The 22,145-nt window shown below is 38.4% G+C and overlaps 1 long non-coding RNA gene across 1 annotated transcript in view; it reads left to right on the top strand.

The window, feature by feature from the left end:
* The first annotated feature begins 8,785 nt into the window (after positions 1-8,785).
* LOC140116663 (uncharacterized) overlaps positions 8,786-22,145 on the top strand; it is a 46,580-nt gene continuing 33,220 nt past the window's right edge. The window contains exon 1 of the long non-coding RNA XR_011852892.1: positions 8,786-8,866. This is a non-coding gene — a long non-coding RNA (uncharacterized lncRNA). The remainder of the gene's footprint in view (positions 8,867-22,145) is intronic.

Raw genomic sequence — 22,145 nt, 5'->3', positions numbered from 1 at the left:
TTCCTGTTTTTAATTATTTAACATTTGTCCCTTCATCAGGGATGATATGATTTTACACACAAGGATCATGGAATAGATGGGGCAGTTTAGCTTACATAAGATACAATCTGCCCTGCTCCAGTTCAAGAAGACATTCTTAAAATACCAGGATACACGGGAGTCACCGCCTCCAGAACAATGGAAAGATAACAACAATCAACCTCAATAAAATTACACCACATACTGCATAAAGATGACAGTCCAAAGACAATGGCCCAGCGCCATTTTCTGTTTATCTTTGAACTAAAAGAACATCTTTTGAGCTTGCACATGTATTTATGAAGTGTTTGCGCCGCTTTTGTGTCATGGTTGCACTTTGTCTAACACTTTTGAAAACTGTGCACCTTAAAGGGAGCCATTAATGGTTAGTTGGAGTTTGCGCCACATTTATTATTGAGCAATGCCACAATTTTATCTGTGCCACAATTCTGAAACATGAAAAAAGTGCACAAAAAAAGGTGCAACTGTGTGCACATCCTGAAAACATACTATATTTTCTAAGAGCATGCGCGACTACCGTATTATTTGGTGCAAACTGCACATTAGTGAGGGAAACTGCACTAAGGCAGATTGCACCATTTTTGATACATCTGGGCCAATGTTTCAAGACACTTCCTTAAAGGGGTATTCTCGTCTGGGCACTCACATTCAGTTTCATTAATCTGCCATATGTAAACATTTCTTCAATTTGATGTTATTTAAAAAATATGTTCCTGTGTGAAGATAATTTCTTATAAATGTAGTCATATGGTCCCTAAGAAACGAGATAGCTTCCTCGGATACGACCACCTCTGCTGGAGGGATTGCACAAAGAAACAAAAGGTTATTGTATATAAAATGTCCGGTAGTTACTACATGTCGCACAGCCGCCCTGTGATAATGATTGCTGAAGCCAGGTGGTCCGGCAGGGCTCTTTAGCGCAAGTCTGGCAACCACTGCCAGAGTGTGCCGTGGTCGCATCCGGGGAAGCTATCTGGTTTCTAAGGGACAACATGACTACATTTATGAGAAATTATCTTCACACAGGAACATTTTTTTAATAACATCCATTTGAAGAAATGTTTACATATGGCAAATGAATTTAATTAAATGTAAATGCCCTGATGGGAATACACCTTTAAGTTTCCCTTGTAAGTCTAGAGTGTCAAAATCTGCCCTCAGATACAGATCCCCCAATACAAAGCAGGAATATGACATCCTAGCCACTTTCCATGTTCCACTTTTAATGTGGTATACCTGATTATGCACACAATACAGGCAGTCCACGGGTTATGTACAAGATAGGTTCTAAAGGTTTGTTCTTAAATTGAATTTGTATGTAAGTCGAAACTGTATATTTCATAATTGTAGATCCAAAAAAATTTTTTTTTGCCCCAGTGACAATTGGATTTTCATCATTTTTTGCTTTAATGGGACCAATGATTATCAATAAAGCTTCATTACAGACACATTACAGCTGATCATTGCAGTCTGTGACTATAGTAAAGCATTCAGAAAGCTTCAGTGGAGGTCACAGTGGGTAGAGAGGTCCATCTTTAACTAGGGGTCATCTGTAAGTAGGGTGTTCTTAAGTAGAAGACAGCCTGTGCTACCTTTTGAGCACTTTGTATTAAAATATATACACTCACTGGCCACTTTATTAGGTACACCATGCTAGTAACGGGTTGGACCCCCTTTGGCCTTTAGAACTGCCTCAATTCTTCGTGGCATAGATTCAACAAGGTGCTGGAAGCATTCCTCAGAGATTTTGGTCCATATTGACATGATGGCATCACACAGTTGCCGCAGATTTGTCAGCTACACATCCATGATGCGAATCTCCCGTTCCACCACATCCCAAAGATGCTCTATTGGATTGAGATCTGGTGACTGTGGAGGCCATTTGAGTACAGTGAACTCATTGTCATGTTCAAGAAACCAGTCTGGGATGATTCCAGCTTTATGACATGGCGCATTTTCCTGCTGAAAGTAGCCATTCGATGTTGGGTACATTGTGGTCATAAAGGGATGGACATGGTCAGCAACAATACTCAGGTAGGCTGTGGCATTGCAACAATGCTCAATTGGTACCAAGGGGCCCAAAGAGTGCCAAGAAAATATTCCCCACACCATGACACCACCACCACCAGCCTGAACCGTTGATACAAGGCAGGATTGATCCATGCTTTCATGTTGTTGACGCCAAATTCTGACCCTACCATCCGAATGTTGCAGCAGAAATTGAGACTCATCAGACCAGGCAACGTTTTTCCAATCTCCTACTGTCCAATTTCGATGAGCTTGTGCAAATTATAGCCTCAGTTTCCTGTTCTTAGCTGAAAGGAGTGGCACCCGTTGTGGTCTTCTGCTGCTGTAGCCCATCTGCCTCAAAGTTCGACGTACCGTGCGTTAAGAGATGCTCTTCTGCTTACCTTGGTTGTAACGGATGGCGATTTGAGTCACTGTTGCCTTTCTATCAGCTCGAACCAGTCTGCCCATTCTCCTCTGACCTCTGGCATCAACAAGGCATTTCCGCCCACAGAACTGCCGCTCACTGGACGTTTTTTCTTTTTCGGACCATTCTCTGTAAACCCTAGAGATGGTTGTGCGTGAAAATCCCAGTAGATCAGCAGTTTCTGAAATACTCAGACCAGCCCTTCTGGTACCAACAACCAGGCCACGTTCAAAGGCACTCAAATCACCTTTCTTCCCCATACTGATGCTCGGTTTGAACTGCAGGAGATTGTCTTGACCATGTCTACATGCCTAAATGCACTGAGTTGCCGCCATGTGATTGGCTGATTATAAATTAAGTGTTAACGAGCAGTTGGACAGGTGTACCTAATAAAGTGACCGGTGAGTGTATGTGCTTTACAATGGCATAGAAGTGGCGTTTCAGACATTTGGGTACTATTTTTCGTTATGGGTTCACCACCATTAATAATAATTTTTTTTTATCCTTAGATAAAAACATCTTTAGAGTGGGCTTTTTGGGACAAGGCGATACCTAATATGTTTATTTATGTATTAATTTTTTTTTGTAAGCTACAGAAAAGGGGGTAATTTTAACTTTTTAAATTTTTTTACTGAATTTCCAGACCCCTTATGGTTCAAGTCTGATCACTTATGCAATATACCGCAATATTACTGTATTGCAGTATATTTAAAAACATATATATATATATATATATATATATATATATATGTATATTTGTCTCAAGGACACCAACTCCATTGAAGACTGTGGCAGGGAACAAAAACTTGCTCCTGGTACTGCAATGTTTTATTTATATGGCTCTTTATATAGTGATTTTATTCAGTAACAGTATGCCAGTATGATTCAGTAACAGTATGATGATGTTATTCATGTGTATAATAGGTATGATGTATATGAAAAATGAAAATAAAGAATTTTTTAAAAATTTTGCCAAATTTCCGTATTTTTCACAACTAAACACAAAAGCTATCATCCAAAATTTTAAACTCATTTGAAGTACAATGTGTCATGAGAAAACAATCTCAAAATCTTCTGGATATCTTATAGCGGTCCAAAGCTATAGCCACTTATAGTGACACAGGGCAGATTTAAAAAGTTCTTATTATATGCAGAACTTTATTATTTTTTGGCTGACGAATCTGGTTAAGGGCTTATTTTTTGCAAGAAGAGCTTTTTTTTTCCGTGGTCTTATTTTAGAGTGTGTGACTTTTTTTCCCACTTTTTTTTTTAAAGGTATTAATTAAAAATGATCTTTTTTTAGAAAGTTTTTTTTGCATTTTTTTCCTCTGGCGTTTAGCGTGCAGTAACTTCTGTTTTATTCTACAGATTGTTACGGTTGCGGCAATACCAAATATGTGGTGATTTATTGTGTGTTTGTGGTTTTTTTATACTTTATTGAGAGTTTTTATGGAAAAGTGACATTTTAGGGGCTTATATTTTTATTTATTCTAATGTTTAAACTTTGGTGTTTTTAACTCTTTTTTACATATACATACTTGAACTTGAACCACCGATGCTCTGTTTACTGGTTTAAGTCCAATACACAGCTCTACAATACTAATTCTTTGTAGAGCAGTGTAAACTGTCTGAGCATGCAACGCATGTGCAGACAGTTTACAGTCAGACCCGGAAGGGGTCTGACTGCTGGGGGAATCGGGCAGCCCCGGGGCACTTGGCAGACCTCAGGGCTGCCCAGAAGAGGATTGGATCCCCCGGTAAGCGGCGCAGGGGATCCGATCCATAGGGGGAAGACCCTTAAACGCCGCGTCATGCTTGACCGCGGTGTGTAATGGGTTAACACTCACGATCGTAGCCATTCGTGTCCATTCGTGAGCCGGAGCCAGAAGCAGGATGTTATAGCACGTCCTAGTGCGGGAAGTATCTACGGACTATAACATCCAGGTACGCATAGGGGTTCCCAATAACTGCCTTATGTTGTTGTTTTTCATTTCTATTGACTTCAGCGGATGCTGCACAATTGCCCCTCTTGGTCCCTTTTGGACATCAGTGGAGGTCCACTTGATTGTGCCCATACCAATCATTTAGTTATTTCTATGTAAATTAATATTTCTGTGAAAACTCTATTTAGATGGTACACTACATTTAACATTCTTTGTTCCACAATACACCACAATACATGTCAATACAGTAAAAATATGCAGCCATGACAGCACTTTGAATTATAGCATCCTAAAGCTCCATATATCACTACTACTAAACATTTTTATTGCCATTGCTTTTATGCTGCAGAAAATAAGCCTAAAAATATAAAGGGTGTGCTGTTCTTATGTTTTGTCTTTTTTGGCTGCTATATGTTGGGAGGATTTAGCTTAATACAACTGTATATACATAATTACACTTAACAAGACATTAAAAGGGTTTTCCCACAAAAGAAAATTCTCACATTTCAAACCACTAGTGATGTTAAGACAATAAAGATCATTTTAACCCCTTACTTTACAATTTTGATCAGTTGTATTCTCTTTTTAGCTCCTATCACTCTCTATGCTGCTCAGTGCAAAATCACTTATCTCCTTGTGGCTTGTAGTTTGCAGCTTGTCTCTCCTCACAATCTCCTACCAGGAAGTGAATCAGTGTTGGTGTCTGTGAGCTCCGTTCTAGGACTGCAGGGGGCGTGGCTACAGACACAAGACACAGAAATCTCACACAAAAATCCAAGATGGCCCCTGACCCTAAGTCTGAAGTTACAGGGTCGAATCTAGGGACAACTGAAATTGTGTACAGCATTTTGATAGAGACAGGTTGGACTTATATCTGTGAAATGCTGTATATTTGTTAATCACAGTGAATTAGAGAATGCGTTATTTTGTTGTGCTGAGTACATATAAGAAACTTGTCTTAGTGGCAATACCCCTTTAATAATAAAAGAGGCTGCTTAAAGAAAATCCGGCAGGCAAATTAACCCCTAATACTAAATATATTTTCATAATCTGCCATTAGAAAGCAATAGGAGCTGAAATGGAAGCATATACTCAGTTATTCTATTTCTTTTCTGTCACTCAGCTCCTGCTAACTTCTATCCTTCTTACTTACTTTTGTGGTCTGTCTCCTAGACCAGTACAGATCTAGAGAAGTCGGAGAGTAAAGTCTGTTTAGCACAGAAAAAACGAGAAAGCTTTTTCTGACTAAATGTAGTACAATTCTGCTTTTAATAGTTAATGTTAATAGTATGTACAATGTTTTTTTACAACTACTGTATGACTGCATATCGGTGACATATTTTATTTAAGTTTTGAGTATATGGCTAAATGTTTTTTTCACCATTTTGATATTTATAACCTGTCTGTAATAAGGACACTGAATTCAGGAACAACAGACAGATATAAAACCACAACCCCCTAGCAGCCCTGCCTACTTGCCTCCATGTGTTCTGGACGATACAGTAAAACCATTAAGACAGTCTCCCTGATTGCTTGTTCATGATAATACCCTGCAATACTGATGTATTGCAGTGCATTAGCTCAGTCAGGCTATGCACATGCAAAAGCTGACACTATGCCTTTAAGATCCGGTCAAAGACGGGGTCTTAAAGGCGCTGCCTGTGTACAGCCCTGGGGTCATGATCGGAGCTAATAGAAATAGAAATAATTGCAGTAAACATTACATTTAACAGGTTAAACACCCACCGTGGGTGTTACAGCGGGGTGTCAGCTGTTAGTCACAGTTGACACCCCGTGTTTTATGATGCCGGCTCAGCCCTGATAATGAGTTGAACTGGTATCAGCTCTGTACCCGACATATCGGTTGCTAAGCACTAAAGCCCAGCACTCAACGTCCAATATATCGGACGCTTAGTGTTAAGGGGTTAACCACCACTCATAATATTGAGACATTTATCAGAGTTTATTAGAATTTATTAGGCTTCTCCAGGTGAGAGGCAGTGCTCTGAGTATTAGAGTGTTAAACGTTGCTGGTTCAATGTAAAGGTGCAGAGAGCTGTGCAAGGAAGATTCAACCAGCCATAGAGCATTGTTCAGACTGCCTACTGAAAAGATCCAGCTAGAATTCAGCATCTTCTCAGTACGAACTGCAAACCCAGACACAGACATAATATTTTCCTTAAGATAGGTCTTCAATACCAGATTGCTAGTATCTAACACTTGGCACCCACAACAAACAGTTTTGAAGTATAAGGGAGCTGACTGGCATTAACTTGTGTTGACCATTACACAGTTATGTGCTTGTGTTTCCCTTCACTCTCTACTGTTGGGCAGGAGGCTACCATAAACAGGTAATTTAAAGGTGTTCCGGTTGTAGGAACGTGCACCTTGGCCTGCACTACTTTCATTTCTCTGGTGCACATTTACTAAGGGTCCGAATAGCATTTTTCCGCCGGGTTTTCCAAATTTTACCATTTTGCACCGAATTGCCCCGGGTTTGTGGCGCACGCGAGCTGATTGTGTCGGCGCCGGCTTGCATGCGACCAAAAAACGGGGGGCATGACCATCGGAAAACCCGATGGATTCGGAAAAATCACGCTATTTAAAAAAAGTGTCACTTGAAACACACTTACATGCACCAGGAATAGGATGATGAACTCCGGCAGACCTAGGCGTGGCAGCAACACCTGGTGGACATCGGGCGCATGACCTTAGTGAATTGCCGGAAGACCCAAATCCTTGTCGGAGAATGCGTCGCTGGATCGTGACAGGACCGGGTAAGTAAATGAGCCCCTATGTATCCTGATAGCCCCAGAACAGGTTGCTTTCTTTATGGGGACCTTTGGGTAACTTTTTCCCACATTTTTCTGGTCGCTGGTGGTCAAGTGACTTATGACTAAGCCCCTTTAATATATTCTGTCAAAAAACCTCAAACATCACACAACACTGATGCAATCTTAGTTCTAGCATGACTTTCAATGCATATGACAGTATAATGTTCTCTCTGTAGCCATATTGTTTTCTGTGGGAGAATTGATGTCCCATTGATCATCACCTAATGATCAGATGAACTTCATGGTTAATTTCCAGTAAATCTATAAAATGAATACACATGTGAAACATTTGTTGCTGAAGAAGATTTGTAACTAAATCTTCTGTAACTTGCAGAGAAAATATTTTAGCAGTCAATGGTAACTTTCCAAGGCAGTGGTAACACCAAACAACAATTAGTGATAATTACAGGTTGGTTTAAATGACTCACCACTAATTGAAATCTGCTTTACAGCTACCAAATTAGGTAGTATTAGGTAATAGGTGTATGTTGGTGAGTGTTGGTTCCGCTAACAATTCATATACCACATTGCAGTTCCTAGGGGAGTGTCTCCCTGCCTTCTCAGACACAATAGCAAGACTTCTCATGTGTACTACAATATGTGGAAGTTAAAACTGTTAAAATGGACAAATGCATCATAGTGGGAACTAGAAAAGTTGTGTATCATTAAATATAGAATCTAAATTGTCATCATCGGCACAAATAAATGTCGTGAATGTCCAAAAAATTTTGTGTTACTTTTATGTATGAAAATTATCCCCTATCCTCACATGGGAGTCCAGCTCCTTAGATCATGAGAACATGGCTCAGCTTTTACCTGAAGTCCTATAGAGAATGGACACAGTAGTTGCTTTTACTATTGATTAGTGGAACAGAACCCAAATTCTTTCAATCATTGGGGAATCCAGTGGTTAAGCTTCCAGCTTGAATGGGGAATGAAAAACGCATGTGAAATGCAAAAGTAGGGCATGCAGCGATTTTGACTTTCGTGAAAAAGAAATGCATGAACATGCGTGAAATAATGTAAATAAGAACAAGCCATTTTGAAACAATAGGACAGAGTGCAAGGGGCCTAATGCGTCACTAATTAGTTAAGGAGTATTTTAGCAGACATACAAAGTTGAAGCAGAGTCATGGTATTTATTGGCTGCCATTTCTTGTGCTAGCAATTTTCAGTTTGGGTGTGGTTTAATATGTCATAAGCTTGTATAAAATAGGTGTAAAATATTTTCTATGCCATAAACCTTAACGGTTTATATCAGGTCAATTCAGAACAAGCATAATTTTTACCATTTTGCACCATTTTAACATTCATATGCCCTCCTTGTCCTTTCTGGCAGCCAAAATGATTACAGTTTTAGGGTACCTGTAATGCACATAACATTGTGAAATATAGTACTGTTTAGTATATTAAATGTTATGATGTTAACAAAAAGACTAAAAGTGTAATATTAAATGGTGACATCTCCAAGTCATGCTGCTCTGCTTTCTGCTTTTAAATACAGGAACATTCTACTTCTAACAGGAATAAGGAGCAGCTTGTTGGGACCTGTCAGCTTTTACAACATACATCCTAGGCGTTCACTCTCCTTGTTCGTACAGAGACCTTCAGGCAAAGTAAGTTATTGGGAACTACAGACTTAATGGTACTGAGTTTAATTCCCACCACTGTTTGAGGTAGCACATACTTTTACTGCCCAATGTTTTCTTATTGTACTTTATGTTATTGGCGATGGCTGGATAAATCATTTTCCACTGCAGTAAATGCTTGTTTTTAGTATCTTGAACTTTTAAGAGAAAGAAAAACATAAATTATGTTACAGTGCTTGCTATAGCTAAAGTACAACTAAATACTGGTCAGTAATATAAAATGAAGCCATATTTTCCTCATTCACAGCTTCTGTACTTAGTAGATTTAGCTAAGAGCTGGGGACAGGTTTGATTTTGACATTTATCACACATTGGGAAAAGCCGGATCTGTCACGTTTTCTGGAATCTTGCCCTGTTTATTGCACTAATGCTGGATGAAACATGCTTAAAAGAGCTCACCTTCTGAAAGATCTACTACATCTATGTCTTTTTGTTGTTTGCATGTAGGTCTGTTTGATTTTGCTCTGACAAAGTGTGGGATTGGGCAACCTGTCTATTTAAGATGTTTACACCCACTATGTTCTTCATCTTGTATAAAACCCAACTCTACAAATGTGAAGGGCTAAAACTACAATAGCTATCAGCAGTGTTACATCCAGCTGGGATAGAGGCTTACAAATATCATGAAAGGCAGCAGGAACTTGAATCACAACATTTTAAAAGGAGGCAAAATAGCATATTGAGGGCAGATACACACAACAGTAAAAATTAGCTATGTGTTTTTTGAAAGGAAAGCACAAGGTTTCACCAAGTGCAATACTTTTTGTAATGGATCAGTTATTTTTAATGGATCATGTGACCAAATTGTTAAAAAAGAGAGCTTGGAGGACAGAGTGCAGGAGAAGAGGTTTGATCGAAAAATTAGGCTATTTCTGACAGTATAGGCGCAACAATTTCCCCCTCCCTGCCAGTTTCCTGGCTCCCACAACCTACACGCCACTAAATGTATCTAACTTGTGCCAGATGGGGAACTAGAAAAAATGGCAAGTAAGCGGGAATAAATAGAAATAATTTAGCAATCGTTTAGTCATGAATATGGTTGCTATTTTTTCAGTTAAACAGGGAAATCTGTAGTGGAGATCTATGATAAAACTGACACAAAAAGTTTAAGGCCTCATGCACACGACTGTATGGTCTTTTCTGTTCTGTATAACGGCTGTATTCTGGCCTTACATACAGGACGTACTGCAACAGTATGGCAACAAATTGCACTGTATTTGTACCGTATTTGTATAAAATACGGTGGGTTGGCAAATTATGGATGGCTGACTATTGACTGGCTGACAGAATGCACTTCCCACTGTTTCTGTATATTGCAAGTATATATGGGAGCATACGGTGCACAGCTGTATGCAGCACGTATTTAGTATGTCCTTAGAGCAGATGTACACGTCAGTGAATAACAGAGGTACATTTTAACAGACCATTTGTCCATCCATGAAGAAGTAGAGCATGTCCTAGTGAGAACTGTTTTTTATGGATTACTCATAGACTATAGTTTATTAGGATCAATGAAAATCAGATGCTAGACTGAAGTAAAACAACCCCAAAAAATGGAAGGTTATGTCTGTAAGATGATTTTGGGCATGTTCTTGTGCAGGTAACTTTAATTGAAGGTTTCTCTTGAAAAGCCTGAAAACTGTGAGTGAAACCCACTGCAATAATTGAAATGCTTCGGGTTAAAAACACCAGGGAGTAAAGACTTGTGTTGATGGATTTGTTTCAATCTCAAACATCTCCCTGCGATTGTAAATCACTTTGGGAGCACAAAAAAACAGTAGGAAAAAATTACAAAGGTGGCAATAAAAAAAATATATAAAGGCTAAACGCAATAAATATTTTATATCTAAATAATAATAATCAGAATAAAATCAGATCAATATAGATTCTCTGTCATGTACTGCATATGTTACATTTCATGTAACACAGCATATGTCTTGTTTCCAGTAATTCCTGTCCTAGAATGTGTCTTAACATGTCTGGCTATAGTTCATCTCCTCTTAAGCCTCCACTGATTCTCAGTCAGGCTATGAAAGCCAAACCCTTTCCCTTCAAACAGATTCTTTCTAAGGCAAGAACACACATGCTTTGCTATCTGCCCATTATTTCAACGCAAAGCCTCAATAAAGCCCCTGGCAAAATCTTTTTCTATCGCCTTTCATCCTGGTTACCGTTTCACTGCTCCGGCATGTCTGCTGTCAACCATTTAGTGTGTCGTCCACACCCTACTCTGGATGTGCATTTTAAGGGACTCTGGAATAGAATCAGCTTGTTGCATTTCTGACCAATAAGCAGTTAATGATTGTAATGTTGCTGTAATGATTTATTATCAATGTTTGTTTTTCTTTGCAATGTTTTATAGATACTGTTGGTATTATGCACCTTAATGTACTCTCATTTGTTCTCTTAATAATTTGGGGAACCTTTGTAACTCCCCAAATAAATATAGCCTAGCTGAGGACCACACCTTTCCCACCACAAAATTGTGGCAAAATTAAGTTTGCGATGGGATTATGGGAGGGGATGTGCTATGTTAAATATGTTCAAAGAGATTTTACCTGAATCTAGAGTTTCAGGAAATTAACTTATACGGACAAAGGACAAGGAGATGGTTGTATGTCATGTATTTCTGTCATATAGTGCAGGAAAACTGGTTTTGAAACATCATTTTATATGTATCATAGGAACAATGTTGAATCTATATTTATTAACCCCTTATCACCGACACTTGTTTTCAGCTGTATGACCAGACTCTATTTTTAGAATCTGACATGTGTCACGATAATAGGTTATACCTTTCGGAGCACTTTAACATATTGAGGTGATTTTGAGATGAATTTCTCGTAACACATTGTACTTCATGTTAGTTGTAAAATTTAAGTTATAAGTTTTGCGTTTCATTCTGAAAAAAAAAGGAAAATAAAAATAAAGTCCTGACAAATTCTTCATTTTCAAAGGTTGAAATGTTTTGCTTTCCAGGCAGATAGTTAAACTCCCCAAAAAGCTTGATAACTAATATTTCTGGAGTGTCTGCTTTATGATAATATGGTTTTTAAGTGTCCTCTCATTCTATGGCGGTGATATTCCTCACTGTATTTGCTCCTGCCTAGTGATATTATTGTTGATGTTGGTCTTTCTATGGTGGTCTGTTTATTATCAGTGTAATGGACAATATTAATGTCCTTTATTGGGGCTGGAGGAAAGTTGTTAAATATAACATGAGAGATTTCATAATATGGGACTGCATGTTAGAAGGCTGGGGGGGGTAGTAAGGATGGATTTACATGGGACTGTATGTTATGAGGCTGTTAATGAGAACAAAAGGCTCATGGGAATTGTAGTATCCTGTGATGATTATCTTGGAGATAACTCTGCCTACTTCTTTACCATTCATTCGTTATGGAATAACAGAGACATCGAAGTGCAATACTCCAATATCACAATCAATGTTACAAAGAATAAATAGAGAAACAATATGCAGAAAGTGACTCCCACCATTCTTAACAATGGTGGGAGTCACAACAAGCAACAGGATAGGAATAATCCAGTCTTCCCATTAACAAGTTCAAGAATGACAAGCATAAGTATATATACATGTGATACTAAATGGCAGAATTTAGGACTATAAATTTAACATTGGGCAGGAGGGCATGGCTTGGGCGTTCCCACAATGTCTCCCATGGCTCAACGCATGCCCCCTGTCTCCTAGGGCATGTGCGCCGGATTCCTGACTCTTAAATGGTCAGTACGCCACCGATAATTTGCCTTGTTAATTTAATAAATAGCATACCCTGCCGGATCTTTGTACCTCATGCCCTAGGGAAAGCTTGCTGCTTATGTTCTGCGCATGTTTTGTCGATTCCCATTGACACCCCGATTCTGTTCCTGACTCTGCTCCTCTGCTTCCAGACCCAACATTCTGCTTTGCTATCGACTACGATCCCATGCTACCTGTCCTGACCTCCTGCCTGTCCCCGACTACGATTATGTTCTATGACTCTGTACCTTGCCTTGGCCACCACTGCAAGCAAGTCATGCCTGTGGAGCGACCTGGTGGTATCCCGCCACAGCAAGACCAACCCACTTTGCGACGGGCTGTGGTGAAAACCTGGTACCAATTAGATTCTGCTCCCTTGCGGAATATATATATATTTTATATTATATATAAATTCAGGTCCCCTACAGTGCTCGAATTCTCTTGAATGATAAAGTAGTAATTTTTTATCATGTTTACCAAACAAATTACATCAAAACTATCCAATATGTTGAACACCATAGGGGTAACAGGCATCCAAATTGCTAATGTTTACCATTTTTTTACAACCCCCCCAAAAAAAACATATAAAGTGATTAAAAGTTTATACAGTTTTCAAAATGGTATCAATTAAAATATCAGCTTATCATACCAAAGCACCATACACCAGTATCTACTAAAACGTCATATGTGTCTATTTGTGAAGACAATTTTTAAAATGCATTTAAACATATCATAACCTTATAAATCTCTGTGAACCTACTTACTAAAAGAATATACCTACACGGTGAAGCCATAAAACCCATATAAAATGGCAGAATAGTTTTTTTTAGCAATTACAACTAGTGTACAACTTTGTGGATTCAGGTCCCTGGACCTGAACTTCAGTTAGGAGTTAGCAGCTCAATCCCCCGCCAGTAACACCGTTGCTTGCAACAATCACGGAGGTCTCTCTTACCTCTTTTGGGGAGGATCATTGTTTCCTGATGCTGTCATTGGCAGAGACTATCTTGCACAAAATGGTGATGCGCACATACCCCTAGCGTACATTTAAAGGTTAACCGGTGCCAGAACTGATTGCAGGTGTTACCGGAGAGGTTCAGTTCCAGATTAAGTTTCGGTACTCAGACCCGGGCAGAATTTTCAAACTGGTGTCAACTCATCAGTGATTACAACACATTTGTAATGTTATTCTTGCAAATTTTCATTTTGCTACACAAAATATTAAATGGTGCTACATGGAAGTACAGTTTTTTCTTTCACTCACTAAAGTTTGTTTCCTACAGGCTTGTGTCTTGAGAATTTAAAAAGATCTTTAATACAAACCCTGCAGTTTCACAAAATAATTCCTTCAAAAACATTTCACTACCTTCAAATAAAAATGAAATACAGCCTTCTTGTTTGAACAGTTTCCAAGTTTTTTTGGGGGAATTTTGTTTTTCTATTTAATAATGTTGTCTTGTAATCTTTAGAGAGCATAACCGTTCTTGTTTCCCATGGCAACCAATCAGAGCTTAGCTTTAATATTATAAACATCAGAGGGAGAATGAAAGCTATGCCCTGATTGATTGGCATGGGCAACTAGAACAGTGAATTTAAAATTTAAATTATGGAACAATATGTGATGAATTGATTTTTTCAGAAATAGTGTAATCTACATTGGTCAACATTTAAAGGTTTTTTTTTTATTTGGTCTACATCATGCCAAAACAACATTGTTTAACAACTTTACCAAAGTATATCGACATAAAACCTTTATTTTTAAAAAAAAAGTGATGATCATAATTGGAGAACAGCAATGACGGTAGCACAGAGAAAGATTATAATTACATTTTAAGTAGGTTGCAAAAGTCACCAATCAGTAGTAAGTGTACAGGCCTTTGCTTTGAATGACTTCAGCATATATGCGGCCACAGAATATAACTAGTCTCTCACACTGCTCTCGTGTGATTTTGATCCACTCTTCCACTATTCTTTCTCACAGTCTGTTCCACAGTTCTGTTAACATTATGGGTTTCTTGGCCAGTCACCATCAATTTTCCAGAGGTTTTTCATTTGGTTTAAAGTCTCCGGGCTGGCTATTTTATTGTTTTAATGTTTTCTGTTTCAAAGAACCACTTTACCTGTTTTGCTGTGTGACAGGGAGCCTTGTCCTGAATGAAAATTGCTGGCTGATTTTCATTGTTCAGGATGATTCTGATAAACACTTGAATTCATCCTGAAAATATTCCAGAAACCATGGCACATACTCCAACACCTTTCACCGACTTCTTTACACACTTTGGGTTCAGTCTTTCCACAGTTTGTTGGGGAAAACATAATGTTTCCGGTCAGAGCCAAATCTTGTTTTCATCACCAAAATGAACTGTGGACTGCTTCCTGTCTACACAACATGCTCCTCAGGAAAAGTGAGGCTAGCCTTATGATTCTTTCTGGTAACAAGGTTTGGTCACTGCAGAGTGGGATTTCAGTCCAAATACTCTTAATCGTCGAGACACTGTATGACTAGACAGATCCTTAACCAGTTCATTGATGCACTGGTGAGCAATTTTAGCTGTGTTGAAATTTTATACCACAGAGATTATCTGCATTCTCTGTCCTCACTTGGTTTTGTCTTTCATAGACGATTAGCCTTCTTGAGGGACTTGATTGAGTTTGTAATGTTGTAAAGATGTAATATTCTAGAGATCATAAACTTGCAACTGCTAACTTTTCTTGTTATGGCTGAAAGTGTAACCCTTTTGGCCATTATTTTGACATCCCACTGTCACAGTAAGTCACACCATTTTTGCTAAATCAAAATTTTTTTTAAACTAGAAATTTAGACTGCCAGCTAAATAGGATTTGTCAGATAATAAGGTAAATTAGCACCAGGTGCCAGATCAATGCCAATACCTTGCAGGTATCTGAAAGCATTCTCCAATTTTGATCAATATTCTTTTACAATTATCTCATTTACATTTTTAATTTTTCTCATGTTAGAATATATTCACATAGGACTACAAAATGAACTTGATTTTTAGGAAAATGTGTATTGTTCTCTAATTTTGATCTTCAGTGTAAATCACATTAAGTTTTAAAACATAATTACCTTATGTTTTAGAAAATAAGTCCATGCAAACTCTCCATATGACCTTAAATAAAATAAAAGCTCTGCATATATACCACTTTTCTTGTTGTCTAGACCTGTGATCAAAAGTTAATGTGGTTTGTTAAAGAAACTTTGTTTGGGATGCACATTAGTTGACCCTTATCTTAAGTGCTGGACAGGTTACCACAAGCACTGTGTTTATGTCGGACAACAGAAAATGCCATGCTTCTGTAGTTGTGTTAAGTCAGGAACATTACTTGCAATCAATGAAGCACAACTAAAATACTATCTAAAAGACTTTTGTGTTAAAGACCATCTAGCCATTTAAATGCCCTTATGATGAAAGGCACTCCAGGTAACATGTATGTACATGCTGGTTTTTAAAGTATACAGGCTTAATCCCATAACTGTCTTTACAGTCTGCCAAAGATGAGTTTACTTCCCTAAGAATGGAATTTCTTTTCAATTATTAAAAAAATATATGCCTATACACTTTGTTGACATATATTCTTTCTTGGTTAAATTGTGAGGGCTGGTGTTATTTTAGTAATTCTAATGCTAAAAATGTCAAATAATTGTGACAAATTAAGGAGGAACACTGGCCATTGAGGATCCATTGTGCAGCATATTGAAGGGTATATATCACTATACTGTCTGGCTTGATGGCTGACTTTTTGTGACTGGCAGGACAGTGTGCCTAAAAAGCTGCACCTGAAAGATGCGCGCCTGAAAAGGTGCGTATTGCTGCCTTGCACCAGACAAAATGCGAAAATCAGACAGAATAGTGATATACCCCCCCCCCCCCCAATAACTATGGTTAAAGTAACCTAGGGGGCCTGAAATGATAATAATAAAAAAAAAAACATTTAAAGAAAAAAATAAAAATGTATGAAAATTTAAAGCAACTCCTGGAACACATAACAGTCAGAAGAGTCCAAAAATGTCAGCTCCATTAAAATATAAAAACAATTATTCCAAGTAATGAAAAGCAATGTACAGCTGTACATATGTTTTAGTGCTATATAAGTACCTATGATGTCACACTTCTACTCACCTGTTGGTAATTACTTCACTGCTATATAAGTCAGCTGACTAGTCACATGTTATGCTTCATAATGCCTTTATGGAAAAGGTAAAACATTGCTGTTTGATGGTGGAATAAAAGTTATTTTTACTTCATCATGGAGTGCTGCTTCATCGCTTACTACAGTTATTCCAATTACTACAATGTCCATATTGCCATCCTGCAACTCATAAAAATGTGAATAAAAAGGGATGTAAAGGTTGTACAATTCCCAAAATGAACATGGCAGCTTTCCCCACAAAAAATGACACTGTTACACAGTTCTGTAAAATATGTAAAATATGAAAAACTCGTTGGTGTCAGTATATGGGGAGAATTTATTTTGTACAAAAGATATTAGCTTATTTTCTCTTCTCCCATGACTGCTTAGTTTAACTGGAATACCAAGTCAAGGAATAGTTATAATCATCCCAACCTTCTTCCATTTAAGGATTATGGAAGCCATCGTGCTCTTAGAAAACTTGATTGCTACATAAATTATTTTGTAACCATGGCCAGATCTGTGCCTTGCTATAATTTTGTCTCTGAGCTCCATGGGCAGTTCCTTAGACCTCATGATTCTCATGTGCTCTGACATATACAGTGAGCTGTGAGGTCTCATATAGACAGCTGTGTGCCTTTCCTAATCAAGCCCAATAAATTTTAATTAAAGGAAACTATCCACCTGGAAAACATAAAAAGCCTATTAATACTCATCTCGGCTTCTCTTCACCTTGATCCCAAACTGTCCGTCGCTACTCTTGACACACCGGTAGGACCTAGAAAAGAAAGTTGTAATTAACAACATAGGCTGCTAATTAAGCACACCCCACACCTCCCTCTGGGAACATGGGAGAGGGATGTGACGTCATGTGAGAGGTATGAATTCATACCTCTCTAGTCTGACGTCACCTCCTTCTCCCAGCATTTGCAGTGTAAATTAATGAGCGAAAAAATTATTTAATACCAATTGGCTGCAATGAAAAATATAAATTGGTCTGAATGCTTTCCATACCCACTGCATAAACACATACAGGATATTACTTGAAGAAGGTTCAGTGAAGAAGAATCAAACACCAGAGGAAGTTCATAAATAAATTGGATAAATTAAGGGTAGGAACACATGTTCTGATTACTGCATAAGATCAATATTGTGTTTCCAAATATACTGACCAAAGGTCACATGATTATGAGGTTAAAAATGCAGTTCTTCTATATTCAAAATCACCTAGCCTTCTACAGTGGCAACTATAGGTAGTTGTAGTTTCACCCAATTGTGGAGGCTTTATTGTGGCTTCACACGTAGCAGACAGTTACTGCAAATCTTTGACAAATCTACAAAATGAATAGCAGGAAGATAAGATCGAAACTTTGTTATTTGTGCCCAGGGTAAACTATCATGGCTTTTCAGTGCAGAATCTTCACCAGGATAATGCAGCATTTCGGCTGCATCTACAAACGTCTTCATTGTGAGTAACACTTTGCAACTCTGGTAAGTAATACGAGAGCTTACCTCTTAGCTTACCTCTTCGTTTGGTTTGGTCACAACCAGGCTTTTGACCTTTAACAAAAAAAAATAATAATAAAGTGAAATTTAGTTATATTGTAATGTTTGTAAGTCTCAAAGGAGATGACAGTCCAAAGGAAAATACATTTCCCCTTTATCTTTTTTTCCTCAGGATATGAGACTAGTTCAGGACCATCAGGTGATTGTTTGCCATTATTTCTCATGATGACATTTTCTGTCCCTGGACTGCCTGGATTGCTCAGTTTTCAATCAATCTTAGTCTTATTTATCTGTAATAACATTTTCCAAATACAATAATGTGGGGTCTTGGCCTAGTAACAAGGTGCAATGGATAAAAAAAGACATTAAATCCCTATTGAAATAGCAGACTGTTGTAATACATAGCCCAGAATCAAGATAGATCATGTATGAACTGTAATGCGGATGAAATGCAATTTTTATTTTAAGAAAAAGAATTGTAAAAATATTCACCAAAAAACCCCTGAACCTTTGTCCTGTAGCGACTGTCATATACCATCTTCTAATGATCTCTATTGTTTTGGGGAGGCGTTTCAGAAGTCTCAACACAATGGCTGCTGAAATCCTGATACCCAAACTACTGGATTATAAACAGTGCATGGCATAAAGTTGATATTTTTATCTCTAAAATGTTGTGGTCACTTGTAACTGAAGATGATATGTTCGGCAACAGAGGCAATAGATAAATATTATTACAATTATAGTAGAAGAAGAAGACATGACACTACATGCTGCAGATATGTCTTCCCTCTGGGATTAGCAGTGTGACACCCTAGGGAAGCTAGTGATACACAACCTCTTAAGGGGGATGGAAACCTGAGGCTTTTATTTCTTGTACTTGGAGATCTCGTCCATGTGCTGACATGCAAGTTTGGAAGGAATCCTAGAACACTGACCTTTACATTTTCAAGTACTGAGAATTGAACCAGACTTGTGAGAAAGAGCTTACTCTTATTGGGAAATTCTCTCCTGTGGTCTGGAGCTACCGTAGGCAGTAAAAACCAATACCAAATTTTGTCTCTAAAAAGTGATGCCAGACACGTGATCATCAGCTATTTGTTTCAGCTTAGTGATCCTTTCAAGCAGTTATTTGTATTTTGTGTCTTCGCATTGTTCGAATCATTTCATCTGGGCTCAATTTGATGCTTTACTGCATTGGAAACTTTTAATGAGTAAAGATCAGAACAATTTGTTGTACTGATACTAAAAGATCATTGCAGATAACTTAAGCTGTACATTTAATGTGTGCTTTTATGTGTTCAGTTTCAACTTTTTCACCAGATAAATTGTCATGCCTAAAAAAATTAAATTACCCAGTAATTTATAGTGGTTCAAAGGAGATTAATGGAGTCAGCTTAAGCACAGCAAATGTGTCAGCTATGTGTGCTGAGAAGGCAATTGAAATAATAACTATGGCTGTCTAAATGCTCAGTTACAAAAATAAGCTTTGGTTTTTTTTCAATAGATGTGAAATGTAATTTTATATGCAATGTTCTTTGGTTAACAGTTTCTAATAGTACTCAAAGAGTAGTGTTGAGTGAACCTAAACCCACCAAATTTGTCATTGGGCACCCACAACCCTGAAACAAAATGACAGACTGTCCCAGTTTTAATGTGGCTGTGATTGGCTTGCTCGGAAATGTGACCCTGTTATAAAAGAGGCAGGTTCACATATCCAGGCGCCAGCAAAGACAGGAGACAGAGTTAGGGAGAGACTGCTGATCTTGATAGGGTCAGTAAGACAGGCAGTGACTGAGCAAAAATGAACGTTAGCCCTTTTCAGGGTAGGTAGGTAGTATAAAAATATATATAAAAAAATATACCCATTAGAAGATGAAAAGAGAGAAAACCAAGATGTGCTTGTTTGTTAGTTTTAGGAATTACTACACAATGGGGGTCATTTATTAAGGGCCCGATTCGCGTTTTCCCGACGTGTTACCCGAATATTTCCGTTTTGCGCCGCTTGTACTTAAATTGCCCCGGGATTTTGGCGCACGCGATCGGATTGTGGCGCATCGGCGCTGGCATGCGCGCGACGGAAATCGGGGGGCGTGGCCGAACGAAAACCCGACGTATTCGGAAAAACCGCCGCATTTAAAAACCGAAAATGTGTCGCATAAGGACCGCTTACCTTCACCTGGTCCAGCTCGGTGCATTCCGGCGCGATGAGTTTACTTTCAGCGCAGCAGCGCCACCTGGTGGACGGCGGAAGAACTACCTTATTAAATCCCGGCCGGACCCGAATCCAGAGCGGAGAAGCCGCCGCTGGAACGCGAATGGACCGGGTAAGTAAATTTGCCCCAATGTTTTATATTTAGTTTGGAAATTTGCAACCTTCTTTTGACAGTCTGTTGGTTTTTTTTTTAATATATACCCAAGTATAAGCCGAGTTTTTCAGCACATTTTTTGTTAGCCTAACTTGGCTAATACTCGACTTATACTCGGCTTATATTCGGGTCGGCTTATACTCAAGTGTACTTTATGCAGTCATTGAACAAAAATATGTTACTTAAAATCTAACATCTGGATTCCAAAGATAAATCAGGCACAACACTGAAGTCAACTGAGACAAACTTTGCTGGGCCGGAGTAAAAGTCGAACATTTCTGCTTAAATTTACCAATGCGTCCAAACAAAAAGAGAAAAAACAAAGATAAATGGCCCCCAAGTTCTAATACCCAAATGACCCTATTATAACCAATGAATAAAGTTTATCTTTTTTTCCTTCTTATATAGTATCATAGTCCATCCTTTAGGAACTAAATAAATGTTTTTTTGCCAATCTTTCTGAGTTCAATGTCTATGTTCTTCTGCACATATCTTTTTATTAGCCAGTCTGAGATATGGCTTTTTCTTTGACGCTCTGCCCTGAGGGCCAGCATCCTGGAGTCGCCTCTTCATGGTAGAGGTTGACACTGGCATTTGATGGGTCAGTTTTAATGAAGCTACCAGTTGAAGACCTGTGAGGTTTTGGTTTCTCAAACTAAAGACTCTAACCTACTTGTCTTGTTGCTTAGTGAGCGAGGCCTCCCACTTCTCTTTCTACAGGTTAGAGCCTGTTTGTGCACACCATTGTAGGATATCTTCAGTGTCTTGGCAATTTGTCGCATGGAATCGAACAAGAATAGACTGGCGAATTTCACATGAAAGTTCTTTTTTCTGACCAATGTGAGAGTTCCATAGTACAAACAAATGTGATGCTCCCGATTCTCAGCCAGCTCAGAGAAAGGTCAGTTTTATAGCTTTTCTAATCATCCAAACTGTTTACAGCTGTGCCAGCATACTTGCACAAGGGTTTTCAAGGGTTTACTAAACATCCATTAGCCTTCTTCCACAGTTAGCAAACACAATGTACTATTAAACCACCTGGATTGGTAGATGTTGGAAAGGGGCCTAAAACATATGTAGATAATGCATTAAAGACCAGACTTTTGAAGCTAGCATAGCCATTTACCACATTAACCGGTTAAGGACCGGGCCCTTTCCTGTTTTTTCATGTCCATTTTTCACTCCCCACCTTCAAAAATCTATAACTTTTTTATTTTTACACGTAAAGAGCTGTGTGATGGCTTGTTTTCTGCATAACAAATTGCACTTCATAGTGATGGTATTAAATATTCCATGCCATGTACTCGGAAGCAGGAAAAAAATTCCAAATGCAGTGAAAATGGTGAAAAAACGCATTTGCGCCATTTTCTTGTGGGCTTGGATATTACGTCTTTCACTCAGCGCCCCAAATGACATGTCTACTTTATTCTTTGGGTTGGTACGATTAAGGGGATACCAAATTTGT

Source organism: Engystomops pustulosus, chromosome 2 (assembly GCF_040894005.1).
Source record: "Engystomops pustulosus chromosome 2, aEngPut4.maternal, whole genome shotgun sequence".
Lineage (NCBI taxonomy): Eukaryota > Metazoa > Chordata > Amphibia > Anura > Leptodactylidae > Engystomops > Engystomops pustulosus.
Note: the sequence above shows the minus strand (reverse complement) of the source record. Positions and strands in the feature narration are given on the sequence as shown.